Consider the following 23,600-nt stretch of genomic DNA (forward strand, 5'->3'; position numbering starts at 1 on the left):
AAGCCTTTCCACCATCTTTCCTTTATATTTAGGGCATTTCTCTTTCTTTAGATGTCTAACATCATTGTTATACTTTGTAAAGTAGGACACTTGCGATTTTTTTTTATTTCGTGACCAACTTATTCTTTCTCTATCTCCTCTGATTTATTATTTTTAACCGAAAAAAGAGTCAAACGTTAAATGTTGTCTTAAGATATTAGGCTGTGTATGTCAAAAGCGTATTTTCGTGTTGCTATGAATTTAAATCCTTAAAAATGTAAATCGATAATTAACGGTTTCTTGAGATTTAAACTTTGAACTTAGAAAGTTCAGAAAACAAAATTCAAAATTTGAACTTGGAAAGTTCAGAAAACAAAATTCAAATTTAGAACTTAGAAAATTCAGAAAACAAAATTCAAAATTTGAACTTGGAAAATTCCGTTGACAAAGTTTAAATTTAAAATGACAGAAAATTCAACGTATTTTTGAAGTTTAAATTTTAGAAATTCAGTAAAAAAAAGTTCAAAATATTCAAATTTAGAATGACAGTTCAAAATATTCAAATTTAAATAGACTCTAAAACTCATTAAAGCTTGACATTTTGAAGTTCCAAATTGAAACTCTATTGTACTGACTCTGTTGACTGACTACAAACATAACAAACAGAAGCCATACAATCCCAATCAATAAGGATCTGTAAATTATGTATTTTTATCTTTAATTAACGGTTTGTGACATGTGACTGCTAGGAAGTATTAGATATTCCAATTGTACATACATTCTCTCATTACAGAACTAGTTTTTATTTATAACAAGCATTATCTTCTAGTAGATCACAAGCTTTTTTGTGACAAAACATGAATATTCAATATGCCCTAGTTTATAACTACAAAGCATCCAAAATGAATACAAGACTCAACCGAAAAAAAAAATATCATGCTAAAAATGTAGAATGAATACCATTTGCACTTTTAAGAAAATGAGGACAAAATATTTGAAATTAGAAAAGTATGTTGAATTTATAAAGTTCACGTTTCTTCTTTTTAGAATACAACATTGTCTTCGATGTTCACGAGAAGCAAAAAAAAAAAAGCTTAATCACGTTTCGCTTTTCATATCTTTTTTTTTTATTTTAGTTATATTCGCTCGTAAAGATGATGATAATTTTAAATCGTGTAATTTAAAATACATATAGGCAGTAGGTATATAAAAAAACACCAAGAATTAAATGCTGTGAATCACACACAACATGGCAAAAGAAAGAAGTTTTCAAGTGAAAGAAATTGAGGTCAAAAGAAATGGAAACAAGCCGGAATAGTAAGGTATGAAGAGAGGGAAGCGAATGGCAGTAATAAGAAGAAGTTTAAAATATCAACCATGATTCTCAAATATAGGTATATATATTTTGAATTGTGTCTGGTTTTACAAAAACATATTGAGTCATTTTTTCTTGGTCAGATATAATTAAATTCTCGAGAATATTGAGGAATCTCCGCTGTCCTACTTTTTTAGTCAGCAATGCTTGTTATTGAAAGAAAAAGTTAATGCCGGATCTCATGAGAACTTTACATCTTTTTTTTTGTTACCAATAATGACGATGATGAAGGGGAAATGTCGAATGATTGAAGAATGCCTGCTTATTTTCATTTGATGACCTTTTTTTCTTCTTTTTCTTCTTTGTTGAGATTTTAAATGCAAGTTTTGAATGCCAAATGTCGGAAAAATGTACAAAACAAAACAGCACCAAGTTAATGCAAGCTTTCATAATGTGCATTCTTTTATGCTTGATGGGGTTCAAATAACGTTTGAACTTCAAAAAGAAATCAATGATATTGCGACCTTAGAGTTGAGCTGTGCAAGTGTGTTTTGGAATTTAGGATAGATTTTGGAATTCATACAGCTATTAGCAGAGCTCAGAGTCGACTCAAATCTACTTGAATACATAAAATTTAATGAATGCTGAAAATTGAGCTTTTAAACAAAATAAAATTAACAAAAATTTCAGATTTAAAATCGAACGAAAGTTCAAAATTCAAAGTTTGAACTTAAACATTTTAGCGCCAAAATATTGACATAAAAGGACGAAATTTTCACAAGGAAATGCATTTGACTTTTAGAATTAAAAAAGTAAACATCTTTATTTACATTTTTAAATTCTGAAGAATAAACATTAATTTTCAATAAAAAACCAAAACATCAATTAACAGATTAAGCAGCCGTTTCAAGTTATTTCAACGATTAAAGCAGGTAAATGATTAAAAGAAGGTCATATTGGTATTTTCTTAGAAAGAGCATAAGATTTAAATTTTAAATTAGTCATAAACATCATTTAAGTTAACGAATATGCTTTCTCAAAATCCCGGATTCAGGAAAACTTTGGGAATCTTGATTGAATTAGAGTTCTAAATCGAATTGGATATTATTTGAAGCCGAGTCGACTCCACTCAATTTATCTATTCAAAATCACAACCGAATTCAAGCTCTGCAATGGAATTTCTCGTGATTTCCTAGTTAAAAATATAATATTTTCCGGTAAATCCCGATTCCGATCACAATACCGAGAAAACATTATGACGAATAGTGTTAAACTCTAAATTACACCTAATCAGAACACACATTTGATGAGTATCTAATGAGAAGAGCTTATTGCACCAACGCATATGAGAAAATGCGCTAAAAAATCATATCGGATATAATAATGTATCTATAAAATTATCAGATTTGTACGAACAAGCATGTTCGAGTAGGTAGATTGTAAATTGAAAACACGAAGAAGAAAGAAATAAAAAAAAACCATGTTATTTGGTTATTTACTCAATTTCCTAACCTAGTTAACGAATAAATCTTCAAAGAGATTGAAGAATGTTAAATTGTGTGTATATTCAAAATCATAAAGATTATCTATTTTTGCATGCTAAGTCTCATTTTTTTCCTCTCAATCGTAATTATAATTTATAAATTATAATACTTTGTATTTTTGTAGAACAATACATTTTTTTATATTTTCATTCATTTCTTGTGCCACTGGTGTGAATTGAAATGAAAATCTGGAACTTTTTGTTGGTGTTGTTATTTGTTGTTAACATTATATATACTATGTATATGGAAGTCATGGAAGTGGCAAATTACAAGAAAGAAATAGCGTCAGCGAAAAGGAAAAAAAAAACTTTCACTCATAATTTTTCTTCTTTTTAGACTGCAAATTGACGAGTCTTTCTTGGTTTTTGTTTTGTTCCAATCATGTTAATATATATATTTTAGAGAATTGTAAAACGATGCTTTTAGCAGTCAATTCTTGAACCTTTGCAATGTATGCCTTTCATCCTGCACGCATCATTAATAAAAAATTGGAATTTCCCAGTATTTTTTAATACTTTTTGCGTTTTAATTTCGTTAAAAATAAATTCCTTTCTTATTACAATGTATTCTGCGGAATTGCTGAAGATTAAATGATTGTCGATGTCAGGATGATTAATTTTGTAAGCTACAATACAGTTTAAATTACTTTAATTCAAATTAACTGTCCAATTATTTAAAATTAATTGAATTTCAATATTTCAATGTTTACTTTGCCAAATTTTTGCGCCAAAAAGTTATTCAAACCTTAAAAAAAATTTCGACCCGAAAACAATTCCGAAAGTTTAGGAGTGCTCAATAAAATGCCGGTATATTTTCTATGACCTCAAAATATCAAATTTAGCATTTTAAAACCATCAAAATTAAAAAAGCTTAAGTCCGAAAAAAATGCTGTTAACAATAATCACATCATCGAACGGACTAGTCATTGAGGAATCTCATCTCATCTTGCTAAGTGGAGATATTCATATTTAAGAAAGAAATATCTGTGTCACGAAAAATATTCATACTTGATTATTCACTTTCATTAGGTAGAATGCTTAATATAAGCATTATGCATTCGGTGTATTAAGAAAATTATAAAATTCCTCGTTCTTATGGAGGGATTTAAGCGCATTTTTGTCAAAAGGATCAGGAATTGATTAATAAGTCATTTACCTGACCTAAAAATCAGATCCAGTGAGATCAAGGTCTCTCACAAGACCTTAAAAACAAGATCCAGTAAGATCCAAGTCACCATATAATCAATTTATGAATTTCATTATTTAACGGATTTTTATAACTTAAATTTTTCAACGGAAAAAAAAAATTCAAAATTTGTTCACAAAACACTGTAAAACATTGAAAATCACAGTAAAACATTGAAAAAACGTGTTTCCGATTAAAAATAGGAAAAATTGTTAATTATAGTATAAATCTACGATGTCCAGTCAAAAACAGAACATTCTGCATTATTAAACAACCCTCAATGCAATAAATTAATAAATGCGGTAAAAAAGTGTTAAATTTTGTAATAAATGACATATTGTGCAGTTCTTTTGTTAACGAATCATTGACATTGAACTTCAATTTTTTTATTTTATCGATGGAAGTTAAATAAATTTATTAAAAACAATTCAAATTTATTTACTCTTACTCACAATCACATTAAAGAGCTTTATTGAGAAGAATTGCACGTGTTACCGTGAGAATTTAGGTCACCTTCATCTTGAATCTTGTGTGCTAGCATTCATAAGCGCTTTTTTTTTTTTGGATGAAGCTAAGTAATGCGCTCATTCAGATCATGGTGGAAAAATGTAATGTAAAGTAGAGAGAAGAAAAATCCAAATCATGATAATGAAAACAAAAGCAGCTCATAAGAAGAAATGACCTTGCTGGAGAAAGTTGCTATTATAGTTTTATAGTTTACAATCGATGCATACTCTGGTGAATAAAGGAAAGAAATTAAAATGTGATTAAAAGTATAGCCGCAAAGTTGATCAAAGCGCTTTTGGCGGTTAAGTTTATAATTGTATCAAATGGAGTGACTTTAATATGATTTTTTGAGGTTATGTTAGACTTCGACTACAAAACTTAGGTGTTGAAAGCAATCAACATCAGTCCCATTAGGCGGATCTCAATTAAAATTAATTTTTAAAATAAGGAATGTTTGATATGTAAAGAAAGTCAGATCAAAGTACAAACAGAGGTGGTACAAGTTCTCATCTGGATGATTTTCTAGTTAAAGTGAACGTCTTTCCGCAAAGCACATTGCGTAGAAATGGTTGAATATCTGGACCTAAGCCAGAATGACTCTGGCTCAAAGCCAGAGATGAAATCCGGCCGGAAAGATGACATCCTGTTTCAGACACCAGAATCAAGTAGGCCTAAAACTGGATTTCGGGCCATTTCTAAGCTGCATAGTTTCCAGGCTATCGACAAAGCTCATAGACAGAAAACGTCGATTAAACGAACTTTTATGGTTTGAATCATACTCAGACTGCTTGACAAAGGGAGTCTGCGCATGGTCTCACTGAATATGGTCACTCACAAGGTACATCAACCATGACTACACTAGGTCATCAGATCGACTTCTGGTAGGAATCAAACCCACGTCCACAAAATGCAAGAATGTTAATCTGCTACTTAACTACTAAGCAACACATGTAGCTTGCGTAGATTTTGTTCATTCACTGGCAGATTCACCTACTTTTAGCACAACATCTTACACCTTACAGTCCATTACACAGCACCAAAATATGCCCAAGTAACCAACTCTGTTCTCCAAAAGCTCACATCAAATCCATTGTAACAGATTTGAATATTTAGGACACTCCAATTTCTCCCCGATATGTCATACCAATCGACAACAAATGTCCAAATGACAACAAAATCATCAAGTCAAAGTGATGAAAGCACCAATTGACAGTTTAGTCAGTAAAGCGCTAAATATGTGGAAGCAATTTAATGGTGTTTTTTCTCATAAATTATGCGATTATAATGAAAATGAATTAAGTTCCATCCAGTAAATGTGTAAAAATATGTTCGAACAAGCATTCTGTCTCACAAGAAAATGTCCATCATTATTATTAGCAATTAGAAAAGAAGAAAATTACTGATAGAGCATAAATTCCATGCACTTACATAGTAAAGTATATCGAACGACATTTACGCGCGACATATAAAAATGGCAAAAAAAAAGAATACCTAAAGATGATCAAAATGGTGTCAAACATGCTGTTTTTAATGATGATAAAAAACATAGTTGTTGTGAAATGCATACGTAAATATCCAGGGTAAACGGATAGTGTCCTGCTTTTAGCATATCAATTTAAGCACTTATGTTTAAATTTTGAAAAAACCGTTAGAAATTATCACAAAAAAATTGATTTCTTCTTGAGTTTAAAACATGTAGTACAATTCCTACGGTTAATTAGTTGATAATTTGCAGTAATAATACCAATATCCTTGATTAATTCAGCAAATATCAATTAAAATCAACCTTAAAAATTTAATGTTTTTCCCAATATATATATATGTGGTCATACAAAAAAATGACGGTTATTTTTTGGAAATACACTAACACAATGACAAAATTTACAGTACGTAAATAAATTGAATTTCTAATGACAGTTATGAAATTTTTATTTATCAACAAGTTTACATGGATTGAGACGATTGTCTTAAAACATCCTGGGAGTTACGTTAAGGAAACGTCGACTGTTCTTTAAATCGACTGATTGACAATGCAAAAAATTATTTGTTTACATTTTTCGTAACCGTTATTTGAAATTCAAATTTATCTGTTGTCAATGTATTAGTTTTGTTTGGGGCGATTTTGGGGCGATTTTTTTCCGTATGACCACATATATATATATTGGTTTTTCCCAAAGTGTTGCCGTCTCAAATTCGAATTTTTCGACATTAAATTCTCGAAAAATTCGAACATTTCGAACTCAACTTATTTTAAAATAAAAATTTACGTTACGAAGAAAAGTAAAAGTAACTGTTAAAAAATTTGAATTTTAACAGTCAATAAAAATTTGAAATTTAACGATTAAAAAAATTTTGAATTTAAACGCCAAAAATTTTTTTTGAAAACATTTAACGGTCGTTTTTGAGACAGCCACACTCTGGTTTTACCGTTAATTTTTTATTCAAATTTCGGGTTCTAAAAACCATACAAATTCTTGTAAAACCGTACAAAATTAACTGTCATTTTTTCTATTCGTATACCCTGGTGTAAATATATGTAACAGTCTTTGGCATGATTAGAGCTTTGCTTGTTGTTGCTAAGGGAAGAACGAGACTTAAGTGCCATAGAAGGAGAAATTTTCACTTTCTTTTATGCACGGAATGACTTTTTTTGAGTGAAATTCTGAGAACTCAACGTTGTCCACGCTTGCTTTTTGGCAAGCATTGTTTATTTTTTATGAATTGTTTGCATCCAATGCATTTTTTAAGACATGCCATGATCCGCATAGACAAATTCACCATAAACAACTTTCTAATCAACGTTATGTACTTAAAACGCGAAGCTGCTTATTCTTCTAAATCCACTTATTAGTGCCGAAAGCACTTTTCTTTATATAGAGTCAGGCAAGCAAGATCAAGCTTCCAACAAAGTTGTGGTGATGCTTAATTGAGACAATGAAAAACAGTGCGATAGAGAGAGACTTGATGGTGATCAATCGCCTTCGGTGCTATAAGTATACTACACACAAGATCTTTTCATTCACCGGAAGTAGGTCAATTGATAGTGGTAAATAAAAACCGGATTTGTATAGACACAAAAACAAAAAAAAAATATCCATTGGCAGTTGAAATGTACAATTTTATGTATTTTGGCTTGAATGCCACCAATGAAGCAAATGTGACATTTTAAAGTATTTATTTTTTAATTCTTTTGATTAATCAAATGATTAAATGTTATAAAGGCTTAAGATGGGGTAAGAAGAAAGGTTCAGAGAGGCTGATAATTAATCATTACTTTTTGCGAAAAGTTAAAGACGATTAAAAATGTCCATGGAGTTTTGAGTGGGATGATTAAGCGCATTTAGTGATTTTATGGATTAAATTTTTAACGGTTATCAAAATTTGAATGTTAACGGTTTTTTAAAATTTGAATTTGTAGTTTTCTTCAAATTTTGAATTTTTTAATGATTTTTCAAATTTTGAATTTTCAACGATTTTTAAAATTTGAATTTTTAATGATTTTTCAAATTTTGAATTCTTTAACGATTTTCTAAAATTTGAATTTTTAACGGTTTTTTGAAATTTGAATTTTCAACAATTTTTTAAAATTCAAATGCAAGTTTTAAATCCAAACTTTCTACAATGCCTTAATGTTCCTTTTCCATGTCTCACCCAAAAAGCAAATCGATTAAAGCAAATTACTTCCAAAACATGCACCCAGAAAAAGGCTTGTACTCAAAGAAGAAGGAAGCAACGGAATGAAAAATGAACTTTATGTAGATTGTCTACCAATAATTCATCATTGGGTAAAGGAAGAATCACGTATTCAGCAGGAAAAAAATAGCACCATTTAAAAATCAACATAAAATGCGCGAACATAAAAAGGATTTTTACCGTTATTATGGTACATGCTCTGTGGCTTGATGCTGGTGTTGAGATTTTGTGCCGAATTTTTTTTTTTCTTATATTCTCTTTCGTCGCTTTTTTTTTTGTTTTGTTAACCAAACAAACAACAGCGCATAACCCCATTTTTATGATTCTTCATGTGCATTTGAAACACAATAATTGTGGTTTTTCGGTAACATTACATTTGGTCAAAAGAGATGAGTTTGGAGGGATTTTTTTTTTATAGCATCTTATGTTATTTTATTCCTCATTTCGACACAGACCGAATAAAGGAATGAACAACAAAAAGTGGATCATAAATTATTGAAGATATTACCTCGGAGGGAATAGTCTCGATACTTCGTCATTCTATAACAGTGGTGCGCAACCTGTTGTAAGACATGTTGCTAGCGACACACTACTGTTCTACATCATGTTGTTTGCGACACACTACTGTTCTTTGTCATGTTGCTTGTGACACACTACTGTTCTACGACATGTTGCTTGTGACACACTCCTGTTCTACGTCATGTTGCTTGCGACACACTACTGTTCTATGACATGTTGCTTCCGACACACTACTGTTCTACGACATGTTGCTTGTGACACACTCCTGTTCTACGTCATGTTGCTTGCGACACACTACTGTTCTATGACATGTTGCTTGCGACACACTACTGTTCTACGTCATGTTGCTTGCGACACATTACTGTTCTACGCTATGTTGCTTGCGACACACTAGTATGCCTCCAAAATTGTTTAGAAATGCCATGAACCTTATACCATGTGTGAATATGGTCGACATTTACCATAAATGTGTTTCGCGATTCATAAAAGGTTGCACACCACTATTATGTATAAGAATGAAGTGAAATGACCCATAAAGAAATGGGATCATAAATCCTGTAAATGCATTCATAATTAAACCCATCATTAAAGCAATTTTTGAAAATCCAAAAAAAAATTTGGAACAAAAGAGCAGGCATTGAGAAGATAATATTGGGAACATGAGTATGTAAGCTTAATAGCCAGCATATGTCTTGTAACAGCAGAGGAATCGATAATGTAATGCACTATCATAAACGTATATTAACGGACTTCTTACTCTCCGCTCATCTTCAATTCGATTGTATCAAGTGTAATTTAAGTGTACAATTTTAAAATATGTCCAGTGCGTGATGCAAGGAGAAAGATAAAGACACAAAAAATACTATAACAATGTAGCATTCAATAGCACAATTCCGATTGTCTGATAAATTTTTTGTAATGTCTCCAGGATTTTCATGTAATGAAGTCAGACATTCAGAAATTGTACATTAAAATTTAATTTTTTGTGTATGTTGTATGATATTTAATCTTCCTTTTGACCTAAATTCCTGTTTACAGAATTATTCTTATGCGGATTTTGGACATGAACAATGTTGCGTTGGAATTTTTGCAATTGATGGAATTAAACTTCATTAACTGGCATTAACCGTTGTATGAGATTTGAAATTTTCCGTTGAAATTTTGAACTTCGAGGTTTACATTCCCCTTCCAATTTTAGGGGATTGTCAACTGAACTAATTGTAAACAAACCTTCAAATTTCAGCTAAATTTACACAATTTCAAGGAATTACAATCTCTGTAAGTATAAAATCAATACAATAACAACAATTACATCCTCAACAGCATCAACTTCACAAAAAACACCTCAGCCTGGATTCACAATCAAAGAAAATATCGAAAATATCAGAAAATTTCACTACATTGTAATAATTAGCATAATTTATGGACATAAGCACTTGACACCTCCATTAAAAACTTCACCCATTAATCGTTTGCAGTGCAAAGTGCGCTATATGGAATGCTAGTGATCGTTCAGTTGGAATTTATGCAATTTTACATCTTCTCTGCCATAGTCGATGGGTATAATTGAAAGAAGGCACACAGACAGAATGAAAAAAAAGGGCTTCGTTTGTCTCATTCAAGATCGCTGGATGAAAATTAAAAGAGGCAGGTGCTTGATACTCAACAACGTCTTTGTTGCAATTATAACGGTTTATTGTTTTGGTACACAAGAGATTATTTCATTCCAATGTTGATGTACATATAAATAATAATAATATAAAAGCAATTGTTTAATTATTCTTTCTGTACACAATACGCACATGCGCGATATTTCGTTATGACCTGCCCATTCTTGATAAGTTCTAATGGCCTTTCATCACGTTGCAGCAGTACAGTAATATGTAAATTTAACAATAATGAACATCATCATCATCACAGTGTCATTGCCAATAGTTAAGGTTAATGATAATAAACAATTTTTCATCAACGAAGCATTGGAGAAATTTTCTGTCATCTTTTAATAAGCATAAAAGAAATTGATGTTGAGGACCTACAGATGCAATTCAACCGATCCATACACTTTAATTAACAGTGCCAAAAAAATGAAATTATGAAATGAAAAATTGGCGCGAAACACGGAAGATAATTTACACAATGAAATATTCTCTGTAATTATTGAGTGCTGAATATTTATTGCTACAGTACTGACCATCATTACCGTCACTAGGTCTGAAATTCAAACATGTTATAATGAAATCTTGGTTGAATGTATTATTAATGCATAAGTAATTAAAAATTGAAAGCTTTTCAACCTCATATTATGGTATGAAATAAATTAATGAATTATTGTTGCCAAATTTGCTGTACATATTCACACGAGCATACATCTCCCCCACACATCCACTTATGAATGAATTTATGCAGTCATATTTCCACACAGAGAAAATGATTTAAGGCGATTAAATCAATAAAGTTTTGAGGTAAGTAAATTATTAATGTTTACTGGATCATAAAGAACTGTAAGTAGATTGCAAGTTTAACGTCAACGGCAGGATTCTTAAAATTTGTTGGAACGGGATTCCTAACAGGCATAAAGAATGCTATAAAGATACAGAACGACCACTTACTTACTTGCTTACATCTCTAGCCATACAGATCAAGTGTGATCCATGGCCTCCCTCAGTCGACGCCTGAAGCTGGCTCTACCGCTGGCCACCGCTAGCCAATTACCAATTCCAAATGTGACCATATCTCGATCGACAGCTTCTTTCCATGAGAAAGAAAGACCAATACGGTACCTTAAGGTCTGTTAAGGGCAACTAAATGATTGGTCGACAAATGAGAAGCTTCTTCAAAAAAGCAGGTCAGCAAGAAATCAAGGAGATACAGATGATGAAGTACGTCTGGATTAGACATACAATTCGTAAAAAGAGTGTCAGAGAGAATTTTCATGCTGGGATATAAACACAAGTTTGATGCACTGTACTTGAAGTGAGTCCACAAAGAGAACGGCAACCAAGAGCTCCTATAGCTACTTTCCACATAACAGTGGTGCTAAATGTGCGGACAGACAATTTTACAAGCTACTTGACAGAGCCAAAGGAAGACCGAATCCTGCATCGGGTGTGTTGATAAGGACGCTAGAGTTTGCAATATCCCAAACTGCCAGAAGTTATACGAAAGATAGAGCTGTCTACAGACGTTCTTTAAATGCAGCAATGGACCTCCGTACGTAATAAGCAATAAAACGACCACTTAAAGCTAAAGTGCCTTAAAATCCAGTTAAAAAATATATAAAATTGCATCATGTGTGGCATTTCTCGAAGATCAAAGTTCACATTGATAATATACCAAAAATCATCATATAAACAGGTTAAATCAACAAAGTCACTTAAATCAGCATATATACCTGTTCACACCATTATCACAATAATCAGAATAAAATGAAGGTCAAGTGAATTGATCTTCAACCACAAATTCTCGAGTTAAGGGAGCACCTTTCTTCTTCACTCTCTTGCTTCTTTTTTCATTAAAGAAAAGAATTCAAGTAAGTTGACGTTGCGGAACTGTTAAATGAGTAAGGTAGGGCGTCATAAATTTTCTTACTTTATTTTGCATTTCTGCACGCCGTTTTTATCTTTTAGTTACACTTAAAAGGAATAGTAGAATGAGATAAATGACAAAGATAGTTGTCGCATTGTACCTGATGCTTGTTAAATTCACATTTTCATGCTAACTTCTTGTTCTTTGCCAATTTTCGTCTTTTGTTCAATATTTTTTTGCAAGTTCTATATTTGCACAATATTGATTTGCCATGCATGAACGAATAATTGTTGGTCTCAGAGTGTGGCTGTGTCAAAAACTACTGTTAATTTTTTTCAAAAAAAAAAATTGTCGTTAAAATTCAAATTTTTTTTGACCGTTAAAATTCAAATTTTTTTTGACCGTTACTTTAAGGTACTTTTTTTCGTAACGTAAATTTTTATTTTAAAATAAGTTGAGTTCGAAATGTTTGAACAATCAATTGTCGAAAAACTCGAATTTGAGATGTCCACACTCTGGCTGGTCTTCAGACGTTGGAAGTAAAGCAAATTATTGAAACATGTCAATGAAGCAAGCATTAAAAGCTCTTTTAATTCATCATATGCAAAGTCAAAAAAGAAGAAGTAAGACAGTGCAAATGAACACAAATCATTTCATAATATCTGCCGCAATAATTAAACATTTTTTCATGTTTCCCGATTTTAATTAATTAACGAAACTCGGCATCATTTTAATTTATGAATTTTTTTATTTTTTTTTCGCGGTTTTCTGTTTCTTTCATAATTAAATAATCACATAAAGTAATTAGACCGTTAATTGTAGTGTAATTTATATGGAGATTTGTTAACAACGGGGCCGGTCTTGTAAAGAACTACATATTTCATCAAATTTAAAACATTTTAAATGCTCATGAATTGGTGCTCATTCAACACCTTGTGTCCATCTCTGTTAATGATGCAGTTTTTTTAAAGATGTACATGTGTGACTAGTTGCATTTTCTTTATATGCTATTCAGTTTGACTGTATTTTATCAATTTTAATATGAATCTGTGAGGCTTTGGAAACTGACAGTGTGAGACGAGGTAAAGTAAACAGAAACCGTTCGGATAGATATGTTAATAAGAGACTTGTTGGAGCTCCATTGATTAAGGTATTTAAGTCTTATTTTACAAATTAGAAGGAATAACTTGGTAGAACCAAGAACACAAGGATATAATATGAATGAAACTAGCCTGATTAGCACAACATAATTTCTAAGTCAACTCTACGTACCCTAATGCCAAAATGACAAAAACACGTCGAGATTCTCTGACTGCAAAATAACATTTACCGTATTATGTTACTCGGATAAATCATAATAAAGGCTCAAAATAAATTTGACACATACAAGGTTCAGCTAGATTTAGCCTAAAATGATACTTAGATTCAGACCAATTGTACTGGTTAAAATGAACAAACCTTAAGAAAAGACCCGTCGATTATGCTCATTAATCAGATATGGAACAATTAATTCGATTGACAATATTTGTTCCATCATACTTACAGATCCATTTTGATCCATGACTTTCCTCAGATGTCTCCTAAGCTTTTCTCGGACAGTCTCGGAAGTCTCGGCAACTGACTCTATCGCAGACTTCCATCTGCCGATTGCTGATCCCAAATGCCATACTATCTCTTTCCATGAGTTCTAAGGACTTCCTCGCTTTTCTTTTGCCATCAGAGTTCCATCATCAAGCTCTAAAACACCACTAAACGCTTCTTCATCATCCACATCCAAATCCACATCCCAACTTGCCTGTTTTGTTTTGACTTGTCATGTTAACTATGTGTAAATACAAATAAAATTGCGTCACTTACTTAATGATGATCATGTTCATTGAAGAAACATTTAAAAATCTTGATATACATTTAAAAAAAAATCACGATAGAGGAGGAATGACTTTAATTAATGAATAATGTTCATGAATGGAAATAAAAAGAAGGCAAAAATTAAAAATCCATTTATTAATTTTTTCTGTTGAGTTACCAAAAAATTGCACGTAGAAACTCATGTAAACAATTAAGTAATTAAGTAGCTTAAATTGCCTGCAAAAAAAGCTCTCTAGAAGCACTTATGCTTCATTACAATTACAACATTGATTCAATTTGCGTGTATATTTTCAGTAAAGTACAGCAAAACGAAGTACAACAAATCGATGAGGAAACAGAAGAAACCTTTTTATGTTGAGGTGGGGTCGTTAGCAAGTGACGTCACTTGACAATTAGACGAACTATGGTTTTTCCAAGTGACGGTCACTTGACAATTAGACGAACTATGGTTTATCCAGTTTTTATTTGATTATTTGTCACTAATGATTTTTTTTCTAATTCTGCACAGTTGCAAGACCCAGAGTATACAATCAATGCAATGCAGCTAATCACAATTTGTGTGTCGCGAATACAAAAACCGAGTTTGTGTGACTAGAAACAGCGAAAAAGCACTCGAATCCAGCTAGACTTTTCCTGGGATCGAACCCGGGCCGTTAGAGTGTTAGGCCGACACTCTAACTACTACGCTACTGCTGCTTTTTCGCTGTCAGGCGAACTATGGGTTACAGGTGAAAACTTCAGGTTTTGGCATCTTAAACGTAGAAAATGTAGGCCTACAGTCATGCCTTGGTACATTTAAACTTTTATAGAGTTGTTCACTTATTACGAACCCTGAATAATCTGCTTTTTGAACACCATCCTTACCCTAATTCACCATCAACTAAAGCGCTTTACGTAACTAATGGTTGAACCGTGTCTATGATAGAATTGGCTTCAAAGCCTAACCTTCCAACAGTCATTTAACCCCTGCTTTATTTGTACAAGTTGATTTCGGAAATGGTCGGTTGTAAGCCTTACCATTCCTATTCTGATTGTGAGGCTGCCACCGTTCAGACAAGGTGGTTTGGATATGCTTTTATTCTATCCTTTAAAGCACATTGATCGGTCGCCAGCGGTACATTTAGCTATATCAGAGAGTACCACATTTGGTTAGCTTCGGAGTCAGACTTCGTCTTCCTCAATTCCCCTGTTTAAGCTCAGAATCACTTATAAAAATATCAGACGTCATATCCGAACGACCCCCGCACATCCAAGATGAAAGACGTGCAAATTTATGTTAAAGGAACTCCAAAGAATTTCAACAATTTGCACTTCATGGTGATTCAATAAATTATGCACTGACGTCTACATGCAAAATAAGATTGACACTTGTGAGATAGAAGGATATCAGGTACCCGAAAATGTTTACAGCACCTTTTTTTTGTGTGTCTCAGATCTACTACCGAATTCGCAAAAAAAGACAAATGTATGCATAAAAAAAAGGGCGATGAGACGAATTTTTGCAAACATCAGCAGGTGATTTATGTCAATATTTTGAGAAGTATTCTATTGTTTTAGGTCCAAAAACAGGTAGCATGTTCTAGTATTGCATCAATAAATTACCTTTATCCCTTACGCGTATGAAATTTTTAAGTAAATTTGTCATGGTTAGCAAGGGAACTAAAATTTTTTTCATTTTTACTTCTTACTTCTTTTTTTACTGTTCGTTCTCCTTTACACGCATTTTTCTGCGTACTTAAACGTCGGTCGAATAGCGATATGTGTGTTACATATTTAGTGAACTGAAATTAAGTTGATGTATGAAGCATGTTCTCAAAAAAAGCCCTTCATGACTTCGACAGACCTACAAAAATATTTATAAAGCCACAATTATGTATGGACCAATTTTGATCATGCAACCGTACTCGATAATTTTCATACTCGAGAAGAATTTTTGTTTTTTTTATGGATGTCCAACGTAACCGTCAATTTTTTGAGTGCAATTCAGCACAGAAATTAAGAGAAATTATTTGTTGGTTCATATAGCATAAATTTTTTTTGGCATTTTTTTCCTGTATAAATGAGGTTATGTTGATGTATCAGTTTGATCGTCTCAATGTCTGTTGATTCAGTCAATAGGCTTTTTGAATTCGCAATAGATTCATGTGTGCGATAAGAATCAACAATTTTTATTATTTGAGTGTCTAAAACTTGAATGGATTTGGAAAGAATATGGGGATCGTTCGTAAATGATGTCCATCAAATTGAAGATTTGGAATTATCTATCAAATTGGACTGGTGGGGAATGGGATGGAACTAGGTACACTTGAAATACCAGGTCCGATTCTACTGTTTCTGGGACTATAAAGTACGGCATTATGAGACACGACACAGAAACGTCTGGGTTACACCTGGCTGCACTTGTCATAGTTAAGTGTTATGCTAGCACAAAACGAGACGCATTTCTATACTGTAACAATTGAACAGTGGTTCTAGGCTTTGAAATAGCGGTATACGCAGGTATGCGCCGATATACTCGGATATGCGCCGATATACTCGAATATGCGCCGGTATACGCGAGTATACGCCGGTATACGCGGGTATACGCGAGTATTCGCCGGTATACGCGGGTATACGCCGGTATACGCGGGTATACGCCGGTATGCGCATAATCGTCGAGCTTTACCAATGTCTAACTATTTTGGTCTGAAACGGGTCCCAATAAATTAGACCAAAAACCAGAAGTGATGCTAAATATCCCTAATGTCGTAGCATCTTAGAAGTGACAATCCCTAATACTTATAAAATCAGTTCCAAAATCTCTAACAGTTCTCCCCACGACGTCATTACTGACTAACCCCATCAAAAAACCTCATTTCAGTCATATCATATCCAGCCATAAATGAATTCATGCTTAATTGCCTTAGGCAAAAATGCGTTTCGATTTTAAAAGTTCCACAAAAAAAAAATCTCTTTATTATGCTGCTCATATATCTCTCATAATCGAGTCCCAGTTTGAAGTATCTCCATTGCTCAATTTATTATATTTTATGCGATCTCAACAGACAATCCAATTTGCCCATTTAGTATATGATTGGCCTTATCTTAATATGACAGCAAATATAAATCCCATTTTTTATTTTTATACGTACATCCACATATCACAATACATAATAATATAATGAAAAAGAGCAAAAAAGAAACCCGAGCTGGACATGTTCAGGTGTGGCGATGACGGCAGTATGCTTAGAGACAGGTTGTAGTCTGTAGCAGTGGTGGTGAACAGGTCTACAACCGTACAATTTCTTGGTAATTTGTACGGGTTTCTTACAAAACCATATTGCTACTCTGGTGGTAGACAACCTGTGTGCCGTGGCACATCAAGCCTCGATCGAAACCGTACACAATATAAGGTTCATGGCATTCTCAAACATGTTTGACGACATTTAGGTTGACCATCACTGTTCTACTTGATAATTCGATCATTTTCGACAGCATGCAGCTGTTGGCTCTATTTATATCAGAGTTGCAAAACAGGCACCTATGACAGGCAAAAACCATACAAATTCTTGATAAATTGAATGATTTTTTTTTACAAAACCATATAAATTACCAAGAATTTGTACGGTTTTTGTCGACGCAGATGCCTGTTTTACATTTGTTAATTGCTGTTACTTATATTGCCATAAAAATGCCAAAATTAGATTGCGCGCTGCTCGGAATAGCAGCAAAAATGAGGGAACCAACAAAAAAGATTGATAACCCAATGAACCGGTCATTTCTTAAGAAGAGCTGTAGAGAAAGAGAAGAAAAATGTTTAACCAAAAAGTCCAGATTCATTTTTTTTTTGTTGGCTCATTTGATTCCGTTATGTTTCGACGTATATTTTATTTTATTGTTTCATTCCATCGCGTTCTTTGTGTGTTTTTTTGTTATGTATTCATACATATTTGGTTTTATTTTTCGGGACATCCATTCAAAGCATGAACATAGTCTGTTATGTCAAGTTCAGATGTACATATATCAATTTGTGGATCTTTAATTACAAACCATTTAACGCGTCGTTGAAAAAATTAAGCCAAATCGAATCAATGAGACGACAATAACGCATTTTTCACAGTCTTCATCGTCTTCTTTAATAGACTTTTACATGAGCAACAGGGCTTATAAGTTATAACAACAAGTAAATTGACAGCGCAGACGATGTCATGTCATGAAGTGATGTAGATAGATGTGAACAGAGTTGCAAAACAGGCATCTGTGACAGGCAAAAACCATACAATTTTTTGATAATTTGTATGGATTTGTAAGAAAACCTATACAAATTATCAAGAATTTGTACGATTTTTGACTGCCTGGATTTTTTTTTTAAAAAAGAAAAACCTTACAAATTATCAAGAATTTGTACGGTTCTTGCCTATCAGGATTGTTAAGAAAAACCATACAAATTATCAAACCTTTATACGGTTTTTGTCTGTCACAGATGCCCGTTTTCCAACTCTGGATGGAAAATAGAACGTATAATATAGTTATCATACTAATTGATATTTCTGCATAATTGTACTAATCCTTTGATTAACGGCTACCGCTCTCAAGTGATTTTTTTTCGCCCGAATTAAGTTCAAAACTTAGAGACTTTCCGACTAGCCAAATATCTGGAGCGAAAATCAATTAATGAAATCTTGATTAATGGTTAGGAAAAGAGTGTTTATCTAAGATATATTTTATGTAGAATTTGGAGTAGATGTTGATGGAATGTTTCGGGAATTTGTGATCTAGTTTTGTGGATTTTTTTTTGAGATTTTCAATGGGAGGTCTGAACGGATGATAAGAGCTTGGAACTGTTTTATGGTACGATTCTGTCAATTTGTGCATATTCAAGCTTAGGATTGTTGAATTGTCATTAGAGCTGAAGTACTAGGCAATATCATTGACGAGTAACTTAGACTTAATTACATATTTTTAAGAAATGAGTTCAGAAACTCTGGATTTGCATTGCAATTAAGTCATCAAAGAAACTGCATCAACATGCCACTTCAACTCTTGCTTGTTCACTTTGCTGACAGTACAGATTAGATATGATTCATAGTCTCATCTTCGGGTCTATCTTAGATGACGGATGGTCCATGACTTTACCGATAGCAACAATTTGACAATTTCCAATGCCAATTGCAATCTATCTCCATCAACAGCTTCTATTTAAGTTGTATTGTGGAATTGAGTCTTAAAACTTGAATTCCCGCTGCAACAAAGTCATTCGACATCTGCTTCAATGTACTTGTGTATTCACTCGAGCGACACATTTCGGTAAACTCCATCTTTTGCCATATATACAGATCGATATAAGCCGTCACGATGCCGTCAGGGTTTCGCGTCTTATCGTTAATACGGCGACGCAGCGGTGCCTTGGCTATCACATTGTGCTGTTCAAGACAATTATGTATTTTTGAGAATCGAACTCTAGATTGTTGAATTCTTATTATCTAAGCACCAGTAACCTAAGCTTTGGTAACTTCAGAATCAGACAACTACACCAGCTCACTAAGAGGCGGCGTTGGATCGCAAAGAGAGGTGATGTATTTCAATTGTCTTGTACAACCAGCGAAGTAAGTAAGTAAACTATAAATGCTAGTTTAATTCATTTTCCAAATGTATGGTACATTACGTCCGTAAGCTAAAAACAGAAACACATGTCAAATTATGCACAATAACATTGCAGATGAATTTTTTTTGAAGTTTGATGATTCGCCAAAAAAAATTTTCGGATGTGCAATTGATAGCCTCAACGATCAATGATATATTATGGGATTAATAACCGTCAATTATGACTTGACTTCCTTAATTTAATTTTATTGCATTTCCTCCCATAATTTTGGTCGAGATCTTCTCTTTTATTATCCATCTAGTATGAAGTATGTTGGATGATTTTTCGTGGAATTTACTGTGAAGTTATTGATTCATAGCAAAACATTATGAAACGAAGATGCATGATCATATGCGAATTTTAAGGATCAACATCTGAGTCACCAGGTCTAGTCAAATCCGAAATCAAAGCATTCATTGCTATTTTCAGAAAGTAAACAAAAATTTATGCAATTAATATTCGAAGAAAAATTGTTAAATATTCACAATCGTCATCAAAAAGCAGCCTTTCATCGACAATATTGACGTTAAGTCACTCTGCTCTGCGATGTGTATTTTATATCTTATGAATCATCGTTATGTAAGGACAGTTTACCAGGATTTTTGAATTTCTTTGTGTAAATAATCATGACCAGTCTTAATATTTTTTCGTTTTGTTGAGTTTCGAGATCGTCTGAGGTATTTTACAGCTTTGTTAATAATTACAGTATAGTAATAAAAAAAAACTGTAGCAACCCGAAATAACTGAAGTATGAAAAAATAACAAAATTAATCAGTCCAATGGCAAATTTCAAATTGTTTTATGAATGCCCATAAATTATTTCTTAATAATTAATTGTGATTTCTTATCTTTTAAGACCTGAAATGAATGTCAGATTAGTTACAGATAGCTGTTAAAAAAGATTATATTCCAATTCTCATAAAGCATCAACAAAAGTGCATGCAAAACATATCAAAAATTGAATAGGGGAATCACTAGGTGGTGTCCATAACATATATTTCTATCGATATCTTTTCTATTGAGCATTTTTAGAGCATAATTGAAAAAAATGAAGATGAATAATTTCACTTTGAATGGCTGGCTGGATGATGATTGAGATCTCAGCAACCAAACATCATTGAGCTTTAGGATTTGAAGTATTAGCTCTGTCTTATCCAGTTACAGGCTTATCACTTGGTCTGGTTTCTTAAAAGTATCTCTAAATGCTTTAATTAATGACTTTTCATGGAATTTTTGAATTTATTTCCAAAATTATTCAAATATTCATCCTAGAGAATTAGGATTTGAAGTATGAAATCCGTCTAATCGAGTTATTGACTTACCAATTGATTTGGATGTTTAAAACTGTCTGTAAATGCTTTAATTAATGACTTTCCTACGAATTTCTCAATTTATTTACAAAACCGTTTAAAAATTTCCCCTCGTCAAAAGTTTGAATTTTTCTTGACCGTTATTTTTCAAACTAAATTTAAACGTTATTTTGTCAATCAAAAACCGATCGCTGGGCAAGAATGCGCTCAAGTCTCTCGACAACACAACAACTTTCATCATTTTTTAACAGCTCAAGAAAAATAAATCTCACACATATTAAGAATTCTATGTGTAATCTTTATAATAGCGGCTTGTAATCATTACCTCATTAATCATGTGTGAAAATACAATACAAAAAGGAATTTCTTCTTTCTTAACTTTTTTTGGCATGATTTAATCTTAATAATTCGGCCACGCTAGTACTTAATAAAAAATGATTAATTCCTTCCAAATACATAATATATGCAAACAAGTCTCATGAAACGTGCTTTCTTATATGTGGAACGATCAAATGATTTGAGATGCGAGTCAAAGAAGTAACGTAGAAAAAAATGTCAGCAGCATTTACAGCACCAACGAGTTCGCGTTTTTCTATATGATATAGGCTCAGTATTATTTTTTTGCCATGACTATGTCATGATTCATTTAGTTTGACTTGCTGTCTTGCCGGCATTTTAGATTTAATAGCGTTAATTTATTGTGAATCATTTGTGTATGATTTGTGGTGGCTGAGAAAGGGTTTGTGATGTTTAATAGGCTTTATGGATATAGTTAGAATTTGAATTGTGCAATTTGTTAAGGAATTCTCCTTTGTTTTGTTTATTCTTCCACCTGGCATTTTTGGTTGCAAAATTTGAGTTCAATTTATGAATTTTTATGAATTTTATGATTGTAAGCTACTTAATAGAAGTGAGCAAGGAGTTTAGCACTAATCTTTTGTGTTAAGTTGCTCTTAATAATCTAAAAATTGGGAATTTTTCTTTTTGAAAAACATGAAAAAAGTGCGGGAAAATTCAAATTTTTGAAAATTTAATTATCTTTCATTTGAATAGATTTCAAAGCTATCTTAGATTCAGTCTCAATTACTAAGTATGTCGATCTTCTGACATAATTATAAACAAACCTAACTGATCACAGCTCCTATAAAGAAAAAGTTCCCACGTTGCATCGCCATAAAATTAGCCCATAAAATGTCCAAAAATGCACCACAATCGCCCACCTTTAATAACTTTTCTACTACATTTTATTTTCATAAAGCATCGATCTTGTTTGTGAATATTACCATTGACATTCAATTTGTGAATAGAGCTTCAACCACACATTGCCATTTCCTTCATTTCTTTTCTCTCACATGCTTTTTTTCTCATCGTTTTTTGTTTCTTCTTTCCTACTTTCTTTCGCAATTTTTTTTTTTCTTCTTGCCTTCTTTCTCCACATCTCTCAATATTCCGGAGTACAGAATATCTTCTGTGTAGGAAAAACGTGAGCAACGATGATGTTGTGTATTTTTTTTTACCTGTTGCTGTTGTTGTTTATTTCTCTTTGTGACCCCTTTCTCCGGCTGTGATTGTATTGGTTAGAGCTTTTCGATATTTTATGAAATTTATGTGACTTTTGAGCTGATTTTTGAGATTTTTTGATGAAATTTTGTCAATTTTATGTCAATAAATGGAATTAGATGATGAAAATTGACTTTTGAGGATTAAATTAGACCTAAATCAGTAATGAGAGCTTTAACATACACAACAGCACCAACAATTTCTCCAAATCTTTACACGATCTTCGTCAGGCCCCTTCTTCTTGTTATCGTTAGTGTTCGTTTTTGGACAATTTCTCTCGGCGGAACCAATACACAAGACATACGATGAAATGAGAGCTGAGAAAGAATTTTTAAAATTTCTTTTTTTACACATCAATTTCTTTACATTTGGGATGGGGAAGCTGAAGATCTAGTGTAGCTACACACAAATACATGCATGAATTTTGAGAAATAGTTTTCGGGTCTTATGAGCCCTAATTCTCATTTTTCTCTCAATTGTGTGTGGCACTGGCACGTTCTTCTTTCTATCCATGGTCGGGATCCGATCGCTTCGACGTCTCTGTGCTATGGTAACAATAATTTTTTTTTGTACGAAATGCACTACAGTGGAAAACTTTTTACCTCGCAACGCTTTTAGTTCAATTTCTACCGTTGTCGAATACTGTTGTATCCACTCGCTCATGCGCGTTTTGCGAAGAAAAAAAATAAAAATTTGATCGGAAAAGAAAAAAATTTGTGCAACAGAACTTTTTTTATGTGCTGATCGTGAAAAAGAGGGGTGGTGTAAAATTCAAAATAATAATTTCGGTTGACATGCCCAAAGTTAAAAAAAATTTCATGGATTATTCTCAATAGAGCTTTAATAAAAAATTTGACCCACATTTGAACTAAATTTATAAAAAAAAAAAAAATTTTTGGAAAAAAGCTCGGAACCGTTAAAGAAATAAAAAAAATGTTTAATAAAAAAATTCCAGTTCGTAGTGATAGACG

This window comes from Chironomus tepperi, unplaced genomic scaffold (genome assembly GCF_022539635.2).
Source record: "Chironomus tepperi strain 1889 unplaced genomic scaffold, CSIRO-AGI_Ctep_v1 contig_346, whole genome shotgun sequence".
Classification (NCBI taxonomy): Eukaryota; Metazoa; Arthropoda; class Insecta; order Diptera; family Chironomidae; genus Chironomus; species Chironomus tepperi.